The 19,188-nt window shown below is 31.9% G+C and overlaps 1 protein-coding gene across 7 annotated transcripts in view; it reads right to left on the bottom strand.

The window, feature by feature from the left end:
• Positions 1-19,188, bottom strand: part of LOC143148599 (adenosine receptor A1) — a 239,460-nt gene that overhangs the window by 213,037 nt on the left and 7,235 nt on the right. Inside the window, exons 1-5 of one of the 7 annotated variants that reach the window (XR_012992529.1) lie at positions 18,783-19,157; positions 12,643-12,772; positions 12,440-12,566; positions 11,772-11,839; positions 11,405-11,683 (exon numbers count right to left, since the gene is read on the bottom strand). The exons of 2 other annotated variants lie outside the window; for them this stretch is intronic. The gene's annotated coding sequence lies outside the window, so the exon portion shown is untranslated. 4 more of the 7 variants (XR_012992530.1, XR_012992527.1, XR_012992531.1 and 1 more) reach the window with 4 other exon arrangements.

The following is a 19,188-nucleotide window of genomic DNA, read 5'->3' as shown; positions in this document are numbered from 1 at the left end:
GATTTGATACCTAGTTTGTGTAATTTTTAACATGTCCCTTTATTCGAAGATCTGTGTGTATTAGTTTGAAAGTTAGTTCTGTTCTTCACGATATTCGAATGTGTTTTATTTGTAGAGTGTGACTTTGACTTTAAATTTAATGATAGCTATATCTAATTCATTGTTATTACATATCAGAGGTGGCTGTCGTGTAAGATCATTAACAAATTCATGTCGTGTGAACATCGACAAATTCAAACACACAAATTCAATATACGCACAAACAAACTTATATAGTTGCTTAGCCACATCAAACAAATTGAGGCGCTTAAAGTTTCATAAATTATAAAAATTATTTGTACATTTTATTATGTACGATTTTTCTGTTATTCATTATTAATAATTTCAATATTTCATTCTTTTTTTGCTACGGAAGAGGGGAATACAATAATATTATCTGTCATGGGATGTAAACAAAGTAAATGCGACTCTGAATATATGTAAGTATTACTTTGTTTGATAAGTGCAGGTTTAGACGAAGGAAAATTATTGTTTCCTCCCTCCGTGTACTGTCCTGGGATTTTGAAGTCAGCTTACAAAGGTTAACAAAATTAACAGTAAGAATGAATCCCGCTGATCGGATGAGTTGCAAAAACCCCAGTTACAACTTTAAAGCAATAAAGTAATTTCCTGAACGTGGGACTTCTTGTGATCGTGAATGCTCAATTTAGGATGTAGCAAACATTCCTTACTTTCGATGAGAGTGTTCCAACTCAAAATACGTGCATATTTCTCTCTTGTTGCCATTCTACAAAGTGTTATTAACCATCGATGTCGTATTCTGGACATTATAACTAAAAGATTGATCGAAGTACTGCTTCCCCCGACTTATAAAAAGTTGAACTGGTTGAACCTCAATGTAATTCTTTTATTGGTATTTTCCTATTACGTAAACGTGTAAATACAAAAATGCTGCGCATATATATAACAGGGATTTAAACACTTCATCTTCAACGTGTTAAAAGGATTTTTCAGCAGTTAAAATAAAAAAACAACGATTCCTGGATCTGCCAAGTTTTTTACACTTGTATTAAAGGAATAGCATACTCATGTAGTGCAGGCTGCCGTAATGCATCAACGTTACTACCCATCTTGCTATTAAAGTTATTATGATATAAAAACAAAAGAAAGTCGTCGCTAAGAGTTTGTCGATCGTATGAAAGATGCTGACAACATTCAAGCCGTGAAGCATAAGCGTCATTTTGTTTCTTTTAGCTCACTCTCCCATCTTGCTTTTATTAAAGAATTACATGCATGGATAGAAATGTGGTATTAGGTACTTTGACTTGGCTCGAGTTTGGACCATCCCTAAAAATTCCTGATTCTCTACGAAGAGATAAATGAGAATTTTTCTTCTCGAAATTCTCTTAGAATTCTATGTAAACTGACTCTTTCGTTCGTAAAGAAATTAGCACACAGCAAAAAAAGTAATTTTCAGAGCGTTACTTTTTATCAAGATATAACAACGCTGAACAAAGTTAACAATGTTCGTTCGTAACGCTCCAATTTAACCACTCAAAGGCAGGAACAACGAAGAACATAGGATTGGGTAACTGGGTGTACATACTCATGTACACTCGTAATTAAATCAGTAGTGATTGGGCTTCGTGTCGTAGTAAATATCACTTGAATATCGAACATTCCAATAACGAATTTTACGTTCCAATATTTCGAGAATATATTTCAATGAAAATCATATTCCTGGAGACAAATTTTGCGTTTACAAGCATTCTTTTCGACTATTCATAAATCACACAAAGTTTGGGTATCATTTAAATGGACTAGTGTGCATTGATTTGTACTCATTTTAAATTAATTCGTTACAGTATTATATCACGAATAAATTTAATTTTCTGACGAGTATTGAAAACCAGAAATTGAAACGTGAAATTTATTCTAATTTGTTGGTTTAGATTATGTCCGTAGTTGCTTCAATTGATAGAATTTGCATGTTACAGAGCACAGCTCTTGTACTTGGGTTAGAAATAGAGTGATTAACAAGCTCGATAATTCCATGATGGTAACCGAACGATTAATCAATCTCCAGCACGTACACAAGTATAAGTGCACCACGGGGAAGCATATCGAGTAGGGTAGCACAAGGAGCACGTTGACGACCAAGATTTGCATCTCAAACAGGCTTGAAACGATTGTTAGGTTTCTAGATAGGAACTACAGAGAACTAGAGTTCCTATCGTGTAACGAGGATTCTCGATTGATCGGAAACGATAAGCCAATCTGCGACGGTCTATCCTTTAGTAGCCCACTCTGTCTGTGTCGGATCCATTTTACGTTATACGAACATGATCCTGTCCAATTTGCAATTTTGTAGTTGTAGAGAATTTCCAATTAAAGAAGATGAAAGAAAAAGCAACTGCGACATTCGAGTCTTATGTCGGTTTTTAATCCGAAAATAAAATATATATAAAAAAAACATACCGTCCTTAAATTTCATCAAAGGGTAAACGAGGTATAATGTAGTAAAGTAACAATGAATTCGTATAAATTTAACTCTTAGAATAATACTAAAAATTGAAATATTTATTTCGAAAATTGATGTGAATTTGCTTTTAACTTCGATATGGTTCAAAATTTCATCTTGATTGATTAAGTACGTTTCATTTGGTTAAATATATATCTTCCTGTATAACAAAGAAATATTTGAAAATAACTTCTTAGTGTTTTTGAATCTTTCCCTGTGTTTAAGTAAATCATAGTACATTTTAATATACCAAAATAGGACACAGAGTAATTTAAATCGCTATTATCGTGGTACATTATTTTCTCCGTTTTTCGTAAAGTTAGTTATAGCAATTGATTACAGTGAATCTATTTTATGAATCGATTCCAACATATATACGTCCGAATATAATTCCAACTAATTCAAGTCACTATTATTCTCTCTACCGATGCTGAAATCATACATGTATAATGTAATGTGGATTTGATACAAACTTCAATCTCTAAGGGAAGCACGCATGCATGCATGATTATAAAGCTGGTGTTTGCGATGGAAATAAGAATCAAAATGAACTGAATTCGTACATCGACTGTGTTTAAAATAAAAATCAATTTGTTTTAATTACGAATATCGTCTTTTTATCACTTGTTATCAATATGAACCATTTGTTTTTCTCTTTCATTCATCATGAAACTTCCTTTGTACCATATATACAGCGTGGACCACTTAAATGTAAACATCTAAAGGTCTCTGTTGCTTAAGGGATGCTTCTGGTAATACGGCTTCGAAAAATTCATTTTTTTCTTCTTATATTTTCTCAATGTACGTGGCTTCGAAAATATCTCTGCCAAAAAATGCTCGCAAGTAAAATTAACAAAGTTATAAACGTTTAAAGAGAGCATTCTCTAAGAGAGAAGTCTAAAGAGAAATTTACTTCAAATTTGGAGAGAATCTTCAACAGGTGTCTCTTCATCTTCGTATATAAGTATTATATATTTCAAAATGTGATTTTCTTCTTTTTTCGTTTTTTCTTTTTTCTTTTTTGCACGCTAAAAGCAAAAAAGACAAAAAAATCGATATTCAAACATTAAAAGTCTCTATTTTTTAAATTTTCGAGATTCGTTTTCAATAATTCACACCATAGCCACTTTCATACTAATTAAGATGTTACTTGGTTTTTCATTTCACAGAAACAGAACTCGTCATATCAATCATTCAGATCAGTTTTTCAAAACACGCTTCACCTAAGATTGTACAACTACTGTAATTTGTATTATTTTCATTTCTAAAAGATCGTAAGTTTAGTACAAACATAGTTAAATACGTGTACGAAAATTCCATACCGAAAAATCTTGTTTGAAAAAAATTAGGAAAAAGTTTGTCTTTTTTAGTCAGATTACCAAAAGACTTCCTTAAATAAGTATGTATGTATGTATATCAAAATATTTTATATGTTTCACGTTTTAAACTTACATTTACATATCAATATGCATCACTCTAAGCAAAAATATTACTGAAAATAATAAGAGATTCACCTGCTTGAATATCCTTATTGATTGGTAAATTACTCGATATTTTAAAAGCTTGAAGTACACAAACAAAGAACATTCAGTGAAAAGCATTCAGTATATTGATGATATATTTTACATTTCTATACTTGGTTATCATTTTTCAAAATGATTACATGAGCTGTTTAAAAAATTATTCTGAAACATTGCGTGTTCAACGTTAGAAGACAGGGGCGATGATTCTATAGTGAGTTCCAATTCTGAAATTCCAGGTGAAAGAAGAGATGAATCCATCTATTATCGTAATTTTTATAAAACGTAATTTCATCTTCGTCTAGCCAATTGTTCTAAAAATATTTCACACTGTGATCATCTTCTCGTGTGTGAAATTAAGTCGAACAAAAAATTATTCAGCTTCTTTTTAAAGTATACCTACTTTCTAAACATGTAATATATATTTCCTATTCGTAAATTCAAATCAAATGGAATTTGAAGATCGTGAAAAGGTACGAACGCGCGGATGGTTAAGTAACAACAGATTTTATTGCACGTTCGTACGAAAAAGAAACGACTTCACACTACCTAGCTTTATTTCATAACTATGAAGTACACAACGCTCTCCTCTTTTAGAGGAGACATCATTATCTACAGGATGCTTTACCGCGGTTACACCTTTTTCTTCAGGTACCTCGCTATAGAACACCTCACCGCTATATTTAAACCTGCTCCTTTATCTCTACCTCTTTCATACCTGTTCGCTCTGTCTCTTATTTCGCTTTGTATTTCAAACAATCATTCTCTCATACTTCGCGTGACATTCAACATACTGTTTACTCCGCTTTGCAAATGGTCTTTGTATTATTCACCTTGTTAAGTTGCTCACATTCACACATTCGCGCATTCATTTGCTCCGCTCGATTTAATTTGAATTATACGTCGATACGCGTTGAACATGTCCCATCTCTATACTTAACACGGTTAATCCACGAACAGTGATGCCTGATCTGTGTGGAACTGCAATAAATCTTCTCCCTTGTATGTGGGATGATCTGCTTTAGTGTACAAATTGTTAACTGCCGAAGACGTTTCAAGATCACTTATGGCATTTCTATAGTATCTATTTTTTTAACCTAGACAAGAGCACAATGACACAAATTCGTTCGTATGTTACGTTGCATAAGATTCTTTCAAAATTCTACAAGTGTTCACGATAAACCTGAAGAGTCAACAATGAAATATGTACTGAAAATACTTTAATATACGTTCGACGAAAACTATCGGTTCGAAGTAAAAATTTTATCTTAACGCTAAATGAAAATTTGTATGTAACCAAGTATCGAAATAAAATATTTTAAATTATTCAAAGATCATCGAGGAAAAACTGTGAATGCTTTCATTTTAATTAGATTGAAGAGTAGTTACACTTTATGAGGTAAATAAAATTGAAATAAAAAATATTCACTTGTTAACAGCTGAGAACAAGTCCGCCCAAGTGTTAGATTGACATTAGTTACTTTTAGTTTTAAAAGTTTGAATAAGTGCAAATTTATGAATTGACTCGAATTATTTTCGGTATAATTTCAATGATAAAATCTGTTCGCTGTATTTTTACTTTTCATTTCCTTGATTACTAACTACATTTTAAAGTTTCAAAAGAATGTATTTTTAAAGAGAAAGAATTTTTGGATATTCTTCGTTTACTGTTAATTGTGATGCAACATTATTGGACAACCGTGAAATCATAAAATGTATCAAATTTTTCGTTACAAAAGACCGAGATCGTAGAAGCCATACAAAGGTTGGGAGTTCTCATTTCTGGAACATCTCCCATCCGCCAAATCGATTCTTTTCTCGAATCGATATTACAATAGTTGCGTACGGGTTGCCAGACGGTCGGTCGTTTTCAAACGACAAACTTGATGCTCTTGTAAATCGAAAAACAAGAATACGTAGCGAAGAGAAACAACGGATTTCCAGTTGACGGCAAGCTGGCGGGACATCTTCAAAGAAAGTCAGACTCCCTCTTCCACGGGGAACTGCGGAGTGTCGTGTTACAGGTTAAGAAGACACAAAAGAGTGGCCTCTGTGAATACGTCAAATTGTTACGACGGAAGTTTCCATGTCGTTGGTTTACAGGTGAAGAAGAACGATGCACATCGTCTGCTAACAGCAGTTGTTTCGCTTGGAGATTACGACTACGAGGAATCTCTCGCTCTTGTCAATGAAAATACTTGACAATACGACCTGACGAAGGAAGGAAGGATGCCTTATTTCCGCTTCGTGCTTCTTCTGCTTCTCAAACTCGATTTTGTTCTGTTCATTCATGCAGTGAAGTATCCATGGATGGATACCTATTGTGTCGCCGAAGTCTCCTTAAATAACCCGAGGACATTTAGGTCTTCCTACCATGCAGTTCTGTATTTTTTGTGTTCTACCAAAAATTGAAGAAAACGAAGTATTCGCAATATTTGTACAATATTTTCTTTTTTGTCGTATAGTCCGTTTGCAAAGTAACTTTCAATTTTTATTTTTCTTATGCCACATGTCAAAATTATTAATTTTTGATTTTTCATATATAATCAATTTATACGAGCATCGGTTCGTGAAGTACGGATAGTTGTAGATTTTTCAATTAATTTAAAAAATTCTCGTATTCACATTTCTAACATACCTAAGCATTTAGCAATTTTTTGAAATTTAATTTTAACGAAAACTAAGCGACATGAATTTAGCTTTCAAAATTACATGGTTACTTTTGTTGTCGGTATTTAAAATGAAGATACACTTCTGTATGGTTATTCATTAGAAGTTTTAAGTACCTACTTGTTAATTTTGAAATTACCGACGTTTACACTTGACATAAATGAAAGTTTAACTGCAAACTCTGTTCAACAAAACTACAATAGGTTTTGCTAGATAATTAGAATAATAAAGAGAACAATCCTCTCGAGCCTCGTGAGAATATCGCCCAAATACTGAAATAACATTGGACGACTTTATAAAATCGGAAAGCATAATTCCAAATGTGCTTTTGCACGTTATGTAGGTTGAAACTGAAGAAGTCTCGTTTTACGAACACTTCCCCACAGAACTTCTCGTAATGGTAACAGTCGTGTGAAAATAGTTTGCAGATTGTCTAATAAAGCTTCCGCGAACACGAGATATTGCGGAATTACTCAAATACGGAAAACGTGTAACTTCATCAGGAATGCGTGTATTAAAATGTTCTACAGGAAACGTTGGAGTGTGATTTGCGTAAACGACTCTTACGAAATTGCTGAAGTCGGGGAAGGTAAACGTTTCGGTCGCATCTTGCTGTAAACGATGCGTATAAATGAAATTACCCATCAGAAATAAAATTACGATTCAAGAGGCCGCTTTCGGTTGGTATACCTAACTGAAATTTCCATGTCAGAGTTGATAAACCAGATGCAAAGTGTTTACATTATTATTGCCTAGCATTTTCCTTGTGATTGATTGACGTAAGTAAAATTGAAATGGAATAGAATGAAAAAAGCATAGATTTTGTAATTTTATTAAAAAAAATGCGATGCATTAAATCAATTCTGAAACTCTGCAATAAATCTTGAATTTAAAAAATGTGACCTTAACTTTTTTTTATACAGAAGTGTTAATTCTACGAATACTTTATACGAGGTGTAAATACATAAGATGAGACAATAATTTTAATACCATACATCACACAGCCACTATAATTTTTAAAGAAGAATATCAGGAAAAACATATTCGGTACAAAAGGAACTGAACAAGAGAATCGAAACCAGATTCATATAAATGATATACTTAACATTAAAAATGGCGATTAGCGAAATGGCGTAATGAAAATTATTTTTCTTTATGGAGACCTAAAAAAGATTTTTACATTGTTATTCTTAGTTTTAAGAAAACATTTACTCTTATCGAAAAAAGGATTTTTAAGAGGCGTTTGATAAATTTACTTTCACCTAATGCAATTAAAGATCATTTCAGATAACAAAAAAATTCTAAATAAATAGATGTTATCTAATCATTTCAATGCTTTGTCAAATTTTGCTTAAAATAGGTACGATTAAAATAATCACGTATCAGTTTTTTAAATTATTATCAATTTCGAAGTCACTTACGCGCGCAACTTTTCCTTATAAATTTAAAAAATTAAATTTATAAGATGCCTATTTAATGTTAATAAATGCATTCGCATATATATTTTTGTACCAGTGAAAAAGAACAATAAATGTGTCTCTAAGAAAATTGCAAGTCAACATTGCTTCGAGAATCTCTTAGGAGACACGGATCATTAATTTGCAATATTTTCAGCCTTGAATGACATTCTGTTGCAATTTGCTGACTCAACCACAACAAGCACTTTTGCACGGAACGCAAGAACAAACCGCTAAAAAGCATCCTCGCCTACAATATGACAATTTCTACTACGTAATGTCATTCTTGGTATCGAATAATTTTTTTTAAAGTTATTACTCTTTCGTATTGTTCGACGAAATAAATATATTTTCAAACGAAATTCTTGAATCACCTTGCATATGTCCACATCTGTGAGTCCATAATATTTCTTGTTTTGAGGTAAAAAAAATTCATAGAATCGATTATGAAAGCCTCTATATGAACTTACTAGTGAATTATTTATTGATACACTAGAAAATGTGATACGTCGTACGAAAGCAAATAATCAGCACGGAATAAAACATTTTTCATTGCTAGCGACAACACGCATAACTCGACAACAAATGTTACACGTACACTTGTGCTCGACAAATTAATGAAGCATGAATTTATTTTAATGCAATTTCAATTGTTGCAATGGTTTCATGGTTCTTTGACTCGATCGGACATTTTTATTATGTTCTGCACTTTTTAAATTCTTATTTATTTTGGATTTTCGATTTCTTTTTTCATAAGAAAATATGTTTTCGATGCAGTGCCACGAATTATACATCGTTCTGCTTATTTTATCCTTAATTTTTCGTTCAAGATTATTAAAACGTCGATACTGTTCCAACATTTTAACACAAAAGCGTGACTTTGTTCAATGTATTGTAGTCGGAATAAAAATGTCTTGACTATTAAAAACCTGTTTCTTGAAAGCACTATCATTAAACACCATCCTAACATTTATTTTATTCGTTGTTTGAAAAACATAGAACGTATGTTTGCAGTTTTGAGGGAAAAAGCGAGAAATATGTAAAATGGTGGGGTAATCTAACATTGGTTTCGCGCGATCAATTGGTTTGTTCCAGCTTGAGAAATTTCTCAAATAGATTTCTCCTTACGAAATCCCAGACTATCAAAATTTTTTTCGTTTTTCTGTTCAAGTCTATTTTATTGGTCACTACGCCATTCAATTTACAAATTTTCAATACAGTTCCTCCTTAGAAAATATTAATCGCATTATTTTAATAACCCTTAAATCATTCTCAAAACATTGAACGCGGTATTTAATAGAGCCATTAAATACATTTCGTACACTATACCACACGATTTCATAAGTATGTTCCATTTTCTAAAATTTAAAGTGTCTATAATCCCTTTTGAGTCAATATCGTCAATCTTTCATCATTTGTCTATTTAAACCGTTACGTATTGAGAAATTTTCAGAAATGTTTTAGACTTCTGAACGACTTCTTTTCAAGATATTTACGGTACGATTTGCATAATCTCGAAATTGTTTCTGGAAATTAAAAGTGTCCACAGAGTTAGCATTAACTCATCAGCCACAGACGCTGTGCAAATACTGCGATCGATGTGTTTTCCACGTCCGCGCATCAGAATACGGAAATGAAATATTTTTCGCTCGGAGCCAGTGCAAATCATGGCCAATACGAACGACATATTTTAAAACTCAAATATTCCGACAGTCGAGTTCCGCGACTGTCAAGAATGTGACCTATTATATACCGTTTTTATGGCAGCCTCCAATAGTTGCGCGTCTTCTACGATGAACGTACATGACATTCTCGACAGCAAATTTATCCATCTTGAAACTGAATCGTTGATTCGAAATGTCGAATGCTATTCTTATGCACGAAGAAAAGCATAAATACGTCGCTTATCGAAAATGGAGTTGTCGCAAAAATATTTTATCAGTTCACATTCTTTCAGCAACTGCTTTGCAGCTTTTCCAGTGGGCCCCTCACTTATTATAGGTAGGTTTAATTTAAACCGACGCGCTCAGACGACGTACTTCAAACACCACTGAACCACTTTATTTCTGAACAGAGTTTCTCAAACATTCGCTTCTTTGTGAGAAACATTTCAATTTACAGAAAACATGGAGAAACTTTTAAGTTACTAGAAAAATACACTTCGTGCACAAATTCTCGGTAAAATAGAAGAAAGGGGGAACAAATTCTATGGTACGATTCGTTTGGTGAATCATTGGTTTCAGTAGTCAACGAGATGAAAGAAAAATCGGATTAGATTAAGGGAAGAGCTGTGCAGACGGTAATATCCATTATAAGTCTGTTATTTGTCATCCTTCCTGCAATCGATTTGAATAAATCCAATCATTTTTTATAGCCTCTTCGAAACATACTCGTCTATATACTTGAAGGAGTCGTATATCCAAATATAATATTAAGTTTTCCGTAATTTTCTTCCAAAATCAAGATTTCTTTGACCAGAATAATCGATCATTTTCTAAATGTTTAGCGAATGCCCGTCACGTTGGAACATTGTTTGAGGACCTCTAAAGGCAAGAAAGAACAGACCAGGTGCAACGTAAGCACGTCGAAAAAGGGGTCTGCTGCTCAACAGGGACTAACTAAAGGACAAAAATGGTCCGTTAACAAGTAATCGAAGTGTACTTTGGTAGTCGGGAAACGTGTAAGTTCATTTTTTTTTTTAACAGTCATCGTTTCTTGCACAATAAAAATCGTTTCAATACTTTTACACCCTTATATAACTATTCTACGTAGCAAATAAGGAGAGAAAGTGTACGAAGAAATTGTTATAACAAATGATATAAACGCGAAAGTGTAATATACGGAGTGTCCTATTATCATAATCATCGCAAATATCTCTGTTCGTTTCATGATAAAAAAGAACACCAAAGAAAAAGTTGTTAAGTTGCTAATGATTCTTTACTGAAGATAAATTGTTGCAAATAATAATCCTTTAAGTAATTATTTCGTGTAATTCTTGTCTAAACATCTTCCCTATTCAATGAATCGTTTCGCCAAGTAAAATTTAAATTCTTCAGAAACACAAGAAACACCAGGAAATTAACACGTGTCAATTTAGTTAATATTTAATGAATTCATACGAGACGCGACAGAAAATCAACGTGTTCACAATGTGAATATAGAATCGATTCTATTGATTAAATATTTAATGCTTGAAAAGGGGAAATTTTTGTATTCTTTTAAACGAAACATTTAAACCATTAAAACATTTAATATTTTCATAAGGAAGAGAAGTTATACAACTTGTCTTTTATCATTTTTGAGAAAAAACTACAGATCAAAGATACATACTACATGAATAAAATACATTTCAAAAATATTATTTACACAGAATGTATGTGGTGCAGAGAGTGACATTCCACTAAACGTTGTCACGTACAATTTTATTACGTTTACATACATACGTAAACCGCTGATGTAATCAGTTTATAACAGATTCTGTAAGGTAACACGTGCATGGTAAATGTTTGCATTATCTGTTGAGGAAATCAGGCATTTGAATATGCATATGTCCATCACGGATAAAGATGCAGAATATCTTGAAATATCGTGAATCAACTTTACCTTTAATATCAATTCTTTAATAATATCAATAATATCGTTTCGTTAAATGGTATATGGTAAGTCGTAATCTGAAGCAAAAATTAGTATCTTAAAAATTTGTCCTAAAAAATTTCATTTTAAATAAAAAATTGAGGATACACCAGATTAAAATTGCAGTTAAAGTTGTCCAGACAATTAAAAGTGAAATGAAAATTTAGAAGGAAATAAATTAAAGTTTAAAGTAAACATACAACAGACATATACTACTATGTACGTCACTTATATATTCATATTTCTTTTTTCGATACAAAAATCATTTTATGCAAAGAAACTGCATATATCTATGAAAAGGACGGAAACGAACAACAGAAATTCTTAGTAATGCCTCCCGCTTGTGTAGTTAGTTTTATTTAGTCTAGAAAGCATTAAAAGCGTTAGGTCTAAAATCGTGGAGCCTCGCACCACGTGTAAACTGTGGGAGGTATGTTACAATACTTCTAAATACATATTTTAGTCTCACTTAAGAAATAAGAAACCAGAATCAATTTTAATATGTTCGTCTTGTATCACCAAATTACATTTGATGAAAATCAAAATTCGATCAATTAGCATTGCAGCTAATTTTATTGGAAACTTAGATGACTGTCAATGTTAATACGATTTTCCAAAAAGACATGCAATATACTTACAAATGTCTGAAGCCTCAGGCAGTATCGACCGTAAATCTTTCTAGTTTTCTAAATTATTGCTAAGTTTCTCCATTTTGCCATTAATCTTTCTTAGTATGTTAAATATTCCACATGTCTACAACAGAAACTGAAGATTTTCAATGACAGTATGCCTTCACAAGGTCTACAAAGAATACACATTCGGCACGAAGGGGAATGCTTACTTTTCTGTTTCGGTTGTTTACAGTGAAGACGAATTATATGTGCGTCTCTGGGTGTTGGCCAAATGTCTTTATTACTGAACTGTTCTTACATATTGCACTTGGTACTGCGAAAACTTTTCCTTGTGTTTGGCTGAAACAAGGTGCACGAATATAGAACTCCAGAGACGTGCTAAAGAAAAAACCAAAGCGACAGGGGGAAGAATCGTGGAGCAGTACTGTTACTTATGACAATCGAGAAAAGTTAAGTTGGAAATTTAGTAAACATCGGCTTAGTCAACTTTCTTTCCCCCCAAACAACAGTAACAAAATATGACATTCTTGCTTCTAAAAAACATTCTGCATAAACAAAATAGACAGAATTAAAATATAGTTAATTAATTTGTTAGTAATAACTAAGTATTACAGAGTAAATGAAGGCTTAATGTTTTATGTGTAAACTGTTTATCTTGAAAATAATTGTAGGCACAAGAAACTTCTTATATAGACTACTATCATTTATAAAATTATGAGATTTCACGTAAAGTTATTCTATTATAAACTTAAGAAACATAAATACGGCTTTTGTATAAAATAATTTATGAACCCAAGAAATAAGTTTCACGATCGTTGAGAAACATATTACCTACATATTACAATGAATTTTTCTGAATTAGAAAAATATAAAATCCGGTATAAATAACTTTTGATAAATGTAAAATGTATAAATTACATATATTTATACAACTCCAATGTTTCACTTTAAATTTTGTAATTTTTTGAAAAGAGCATTTATAAAAAGTTATTTTCAAAGTTATACATATCACTTCCACACTGCTTGCTTCCTCTACTTAAGATTCAAGCAAAAAATTGAATTTATGTTTTTAGATCCAAGATATCGATTTAGAAATCTGGTAAAGTAATGTAAATGTAAATAAAACCGTTCGTTACATAAATATATAAAAATTAATTTTTTAACATGAATAGTATTTTGTATTAGTCATAATGGTTGCCATTCGATTAAGTCATGATGTATAAAATGTATATTATATGTTTAACATAAAATAATATGTAAAATAATCATTGAAAAATATTAAAAACCACTAAAAAATATTAATTATTACTTATAACAAGTTGAGTAACTAAGACCTGAAAAATTCCAAGTTAAAGGGTCTACTTTCAATATTTTGTTAGGTTTATTTTATAAAGGTACATTAAAAATCCATCATTTATTTTTTTATATTTTATACCAATAAACAGGAATTTTTGGAGTAAGGCAATTATTAATCTTCGATAAATATACATTGAAATATCATTAGACATCTACTATTTCACCGTTTGCTCCTTTTCCTTGAAAGTTTCTCACGTGATTTTATTCGACACACGTTTCCTATCTTTCCTTGGAATAAAGAGGTATCCTTCTAAAGGGGATGATCCGAAGATCTATATTTATTAGATCTTCTTTCTTCTTTTAATAACTAGAATAAGTCTTAGAATATACATATATACACATATATGTATTAGTAATATTTTGGAGTTGCCCTGTATATTTAGAAATTTTTAGAGAATCCAACACTTGAAAGTTTTTTCAGCTATATTTACCATAAACTCGAGGTACTACTGGTAAAAATCTAAAGTCAATTGATTCTAAATTATTTGTCAACATAATAATATCATTATCAAACAAATAAAATGTTTTATCACAGATCTATTATATAAAGAATATTTACAAATTATTCCAAAATAAATAATACAGCATAAATCTTGTTAATAGAGCATAAACAAAGATTCATGTTTCCACAGTAAATTTAATTTGTCTACAAGTCCCTCAATTTCAAAGTCTCTTTAATTTCAATGACAGATACATACATATTGCCGTAACACGAAATGACATAAAACTGTCTTGTTAAGTATGCAAAACATAGGAGTCAATTGCTAATGTAACGAGCTGCAATCAACAGGCTTATACACATAATTAACTGTAAGTACAAAACACACTCTTGTGAATTAACACTTGGAAACGAGCTCGTAATTGATTGTTTGGCAAATGAACAAACACGTCTCTTTCTCTTTGTCGCTTAAATTTAAACTTCCACTTTCATCTAACATCGCAACGAAAACGCTCAGTGTACAAAAAGCGTAATAGTGTTCTCAGGGATGCATTTTGCAATTCCATTACTCCGAGAATCAGACACGCACCATCTCCTCATCCCGTGATTCTATTATACTAGCGAACAAATAGCGCGCATTATTCTTTGGCACGAGTTTCGCCACGACCTTCACAAATGAGAGGCGAAATTCAATCAAACCCTTGAATAGCATAACAGTCAGTCTAATGCACACTGACATTTCGCGTTTCGAGTTCAACTACTGTATTCTCTGCAACGAGATTTTCGGTTTTCATAAGCCGTGTACACACTTGAAACAGAGCATCGTAATGTAATTTTCTGGGGCAATTTTCATCCCATTTGTTTCCAGAAAAATTAACAATTTCGTCCTACAAACTGTATACTGTGATCTCATCGTTTCACCAACACCATCGGTTGTAGATGGTTTTTAAAAAAACAACGAGAAATGTTATTTGACAAATTATACTATACGAAAAAGTTCAAATGCCAACATACGCTGTTTAACCGCTTCTTTAATACTTTTCTATTTTGAAATTATACGACACACTTTTACATCAGAACAACGAAATACTTCCATATTAAACGAAGGATTATTTAAAGCGTTGTGAAAAAAATAAAAAAGTTTTTCAAATCTTTTACTTCATTACTTGAAACTTGAAGCAATCTCTACTTTTGCAATGAATTATGCATACTTCTGGTAGAGAATTGTCCCGAGTAATAAACACAATAATGGATATTGTTACATATCAAACAAAATTATTTAAATTTTACTAGCTGAGTCAACCCCGTCACAGGCGAGAGAGGTCCTTACGTACGCGAAATTGAATTTTATTCAGTATTCAGGAAATATCGTTTTAAGAAAAATATTTTTAATATTATTAAAAGGGAATAACCTATTATTGAATTTTATATTAGTCTTTGATTAAATTGCGATGACAAATTCAAACAATGGTTCTTACATTGTTTCAAAAAATTTAGTGTCACTTTACTTCTTCAGATTCTTTAGTGTTTATCTTCTTTTCGTCGTTGTATTGAAAATAATTTTACATTTCCTTACCGATCACTGTCGACCATGATCATCATTATTTTTAATACTTTCATTGAAAATGCAAAGAGCCAAAAAGGCCACAATTTCAATTCTACAAAAGTCACAATGAATTGTCACATGATTTAAACCGTAATTTATATTTTGACAGAATCTATCGAAACACCTTTTGAACCAATCATCCTCTGTGAGATCTGTGTAAATGGATTTTACGACTTCTTGCATATTTGGATCCAGAGAAAAATTATGTTTATAATTTTTAGGAATTCCAGCCTCTTTGACCTTGTGATATGTGCACCAACTTCATACCAAAATTTTTCATTTCATTTGGTGAAAATTTTATGGTAAAATGTAACAAAAATTTCACTTTTATATCCTTGCTTCTTTCTATTTACTAATCCGTAATATACTGACAACTCTCCAATAAGTTTATCGTTCAATTTTTCAGAGCGTTCACCTCCAGTTCTGGTTTCCTTCTCTGCACATCGAAGTCGAGTTCTCATTCCTTTCTGGACGTATCCATCGCATTTTTCTTTTTCAACTTTCGACGAGACGCAGTTGATCCATTTATGGATTAACGATTCTACAAGTTTTTTAAGTGATTCGTTCAAACGCGCTTGTCGATTATACTACAATGTTCAAAAAGTTCATAGAATGATTTATATCCTATTGTCTTAGCTGTAGCGATCTGGTCGGGCAGAACGTGCAGACTATAGCCTTATATATAAACAGATTAAATTTCGCGGTCCTACGATAAGATGTTCACTTATGACAACGTTTTCAGTATGCTCTTATTTCTTTCGACCGTTACATGTCTTGAAAAATACGTGGTAATCTTTTTACTCGACAACACATTATACGAAAAAGATATTGAAGTGGTTGATATGTTAACAGAAGCATATGAAAAGTATGCTATATAGTATACTATAAAGCAGGAAGTCAGTTACAAATGAATGAAACGTTTTCAAGAAGAAAGAGAAAACCCGCATACCGATGAGAATATTAAACGTGTTCGTAAATTTGCTTTATCAAAGCAATATATCACTCGCCGAATGATCGCTGAAGAACTCAATAGCAATTTAGAAAGTGTGCATTCAATTTTGAAAAATGATTTAAAAATGCAGAAACTCGCTCGTTTATTGGCGTAAATTTATCATTCTCGACATTTTGGTCTAAATTTACCAATTTGTCCCCGTAAAAGAAATTCACTTGGCAGCACAAAACTTGTCCATATTTCCACGAAAAGCGAAAGGCGCGAGGCTTTCGACTGGTAAAATGACATTGATGTGTACTATACCAATTGATAGTTGGAACGTCATATACGCACTTACAGTCACGAACATAAATATTTCCACACCTGGCTTTTGACGATGTAAATACTTAAAAATCGAAGAAAAAGACAAAGTATCCAATTAATTTTTGTATTACTCAAAACTACCCTGTCTGTAATCTTACAATATTACATAAATTATTTTTTAACTAATTATATTACAAAGATAATAAATGAAATATACACTAAGAGCAGTTTTAGTGAAACAGTTTCTCCCCCTATCTTGTTCTATTCAGTTAAAAGTATTTCTTTCAATTGCTGCTTGCTGTTAATATGGTGATTTCGTACACGTTTTTCCAATGCAGCTCAAAGGTGTTCTGTGGGATTCGAGTCAGGGGATTGCGGTGAGGTAGGTAGTGTATGTGGTGTATTAAAAATAATCCATTGTCGTACTATATAAACGTCATGCTGAAAGACAAAATTGTCTCCCAGATTTAATTTTTCTACAATTTTCTTTTACATTACGTTTTACGATATTCAAACGAATTTGTCCATTGTGTCTTCGATGATTATTAACTCATCTACTCCACTTAAGCTCATACAATTCTAAACTATTACTACCTCCATATTTTACGGTGCTCTGCACGTTCTTTGAATTTGGCTCTGTTTTTGGGAGTCTCTACACTGAGATAAGTTTAGCATTCTTAAAAATATGAAATTTTGATTCGTCGGAGAACAACACAGTATTTCAAAAATCAATTCTTTTCGTAATATAGTCTTTAACAAATTGTAACATCTTTTTTCTGTTAATTTTGCTAATTGTTAATTTCCGCCTCGCAATTCGTGACAGGTACCCGGCATTTCTTAATACTCAGCGAATAGTTATCGAATGAGTACATTTATTAAAATTGTTGTTTATAGTTATTATTATTTTTGACGATGTGCTGGTGATTTCTTTTTTTTCCCCGGTATTAATGATTTCTCTTTTTCTCGCACACTTAACTTTTCTTGGCGACAACATGACGGATCACTTATTAAAGTTATTTGATTACAAAATCTTTTAATCACACTCCGTATTGTAAAACGACGTCTCTTCTATTACTACTATTACCTTTAATTATATGAATTTAGTATCATTTTTCATTTTGAAACACTAGTTTCTTACATTTTGCGTTTCATCTTGCAGGTTTCATTCTAATTTAAATGAAAAATCATTGTTTGTAAATGTGACAATACTTTTATTTCATTAAAATCTGCTCTTAATGTGTACTTCGTTTATTTTCTTTGTAATATAAATTGGTTAAAAAATAATTTATGTAATATTGTACGATCAGAGACTAGATAGTTATAATTAATAAAGAAATTAATTGGACATTTTGTCTTTTTTCGATTTTTAAGCATTTATACCGACAGAAATCAGGTGTGCCAAAACTTATGCTCATGACTGTATTTCGTGGACAAGTTCATGCCACCAAGCATTCACTACGGATTCTCAATCGCGACATCTTTCAAGGAAATATTGCAAACGTGTTTATGAGGAATCTTTGTTATACTGATTGGCTTTTAAGGAATAATTGGATAATTATATGATAAAATTAGTAAAATCATATGTAAGCCTCCTATAGTTTTGTCACTGAATATATACTATGTTTCTTCTTTCCTAACTTCCAATGTTATCTTTGTATCGTAAAACGTTTAAAGATAAATTTTCTCGACGTACTTAAGCTTCAGTCCGGAAATTCTCCAACTTTCTTCGTGCGCAGATTGTGTTGAAAGTTTTTAATAGGAAGTAATCTTTGCTTAGTTCGTCTTTATAGTCGATCGTAGCACTTGCTCCTTTCATGTAGTTCTGCTCCCAAGCATGTTTTCTCTCAACGATGTCGGAAGATAAAAATAGGTAGAGTAAGCAACATCGAAAAGGTCACGAACAACGATTAAGAAATCTAGAATTTGAAGTATCAGTTTCTTCGAACAAGCAAGAACAATGTTGGTATTGCACAACATAAATTTCCACGATGAAATAAACACAGCTACTATTTAAAGCAGAACGTGAAATCATGTTTCAAGGTTCACGATCGGACCTGGTTTGCAAACAGCAAAATCTACCAAAAATAGATTATCCACCG

The sequence above is a fragment of the Ptiloglossa arizonensis genome, chromosome 6, assembly GCF_051014685.1.
Source record: "Ptiloglossa arizonensis isolate GNS036 chromosome 6, iyPtiAriz1_principal, whole genome shotgun sequence".
Classification (NCBI taxonomy): domain Eukaryota; kingdom Metazoa; phylum Arthropoda; class Insecta; order Hymenoptera; family Colletidae; genus Ptiloglossa; species Ptiloglossa arizonensis.
This window is presented reverse-complemented; position numbering and strand designations above follow the sequence as displayed.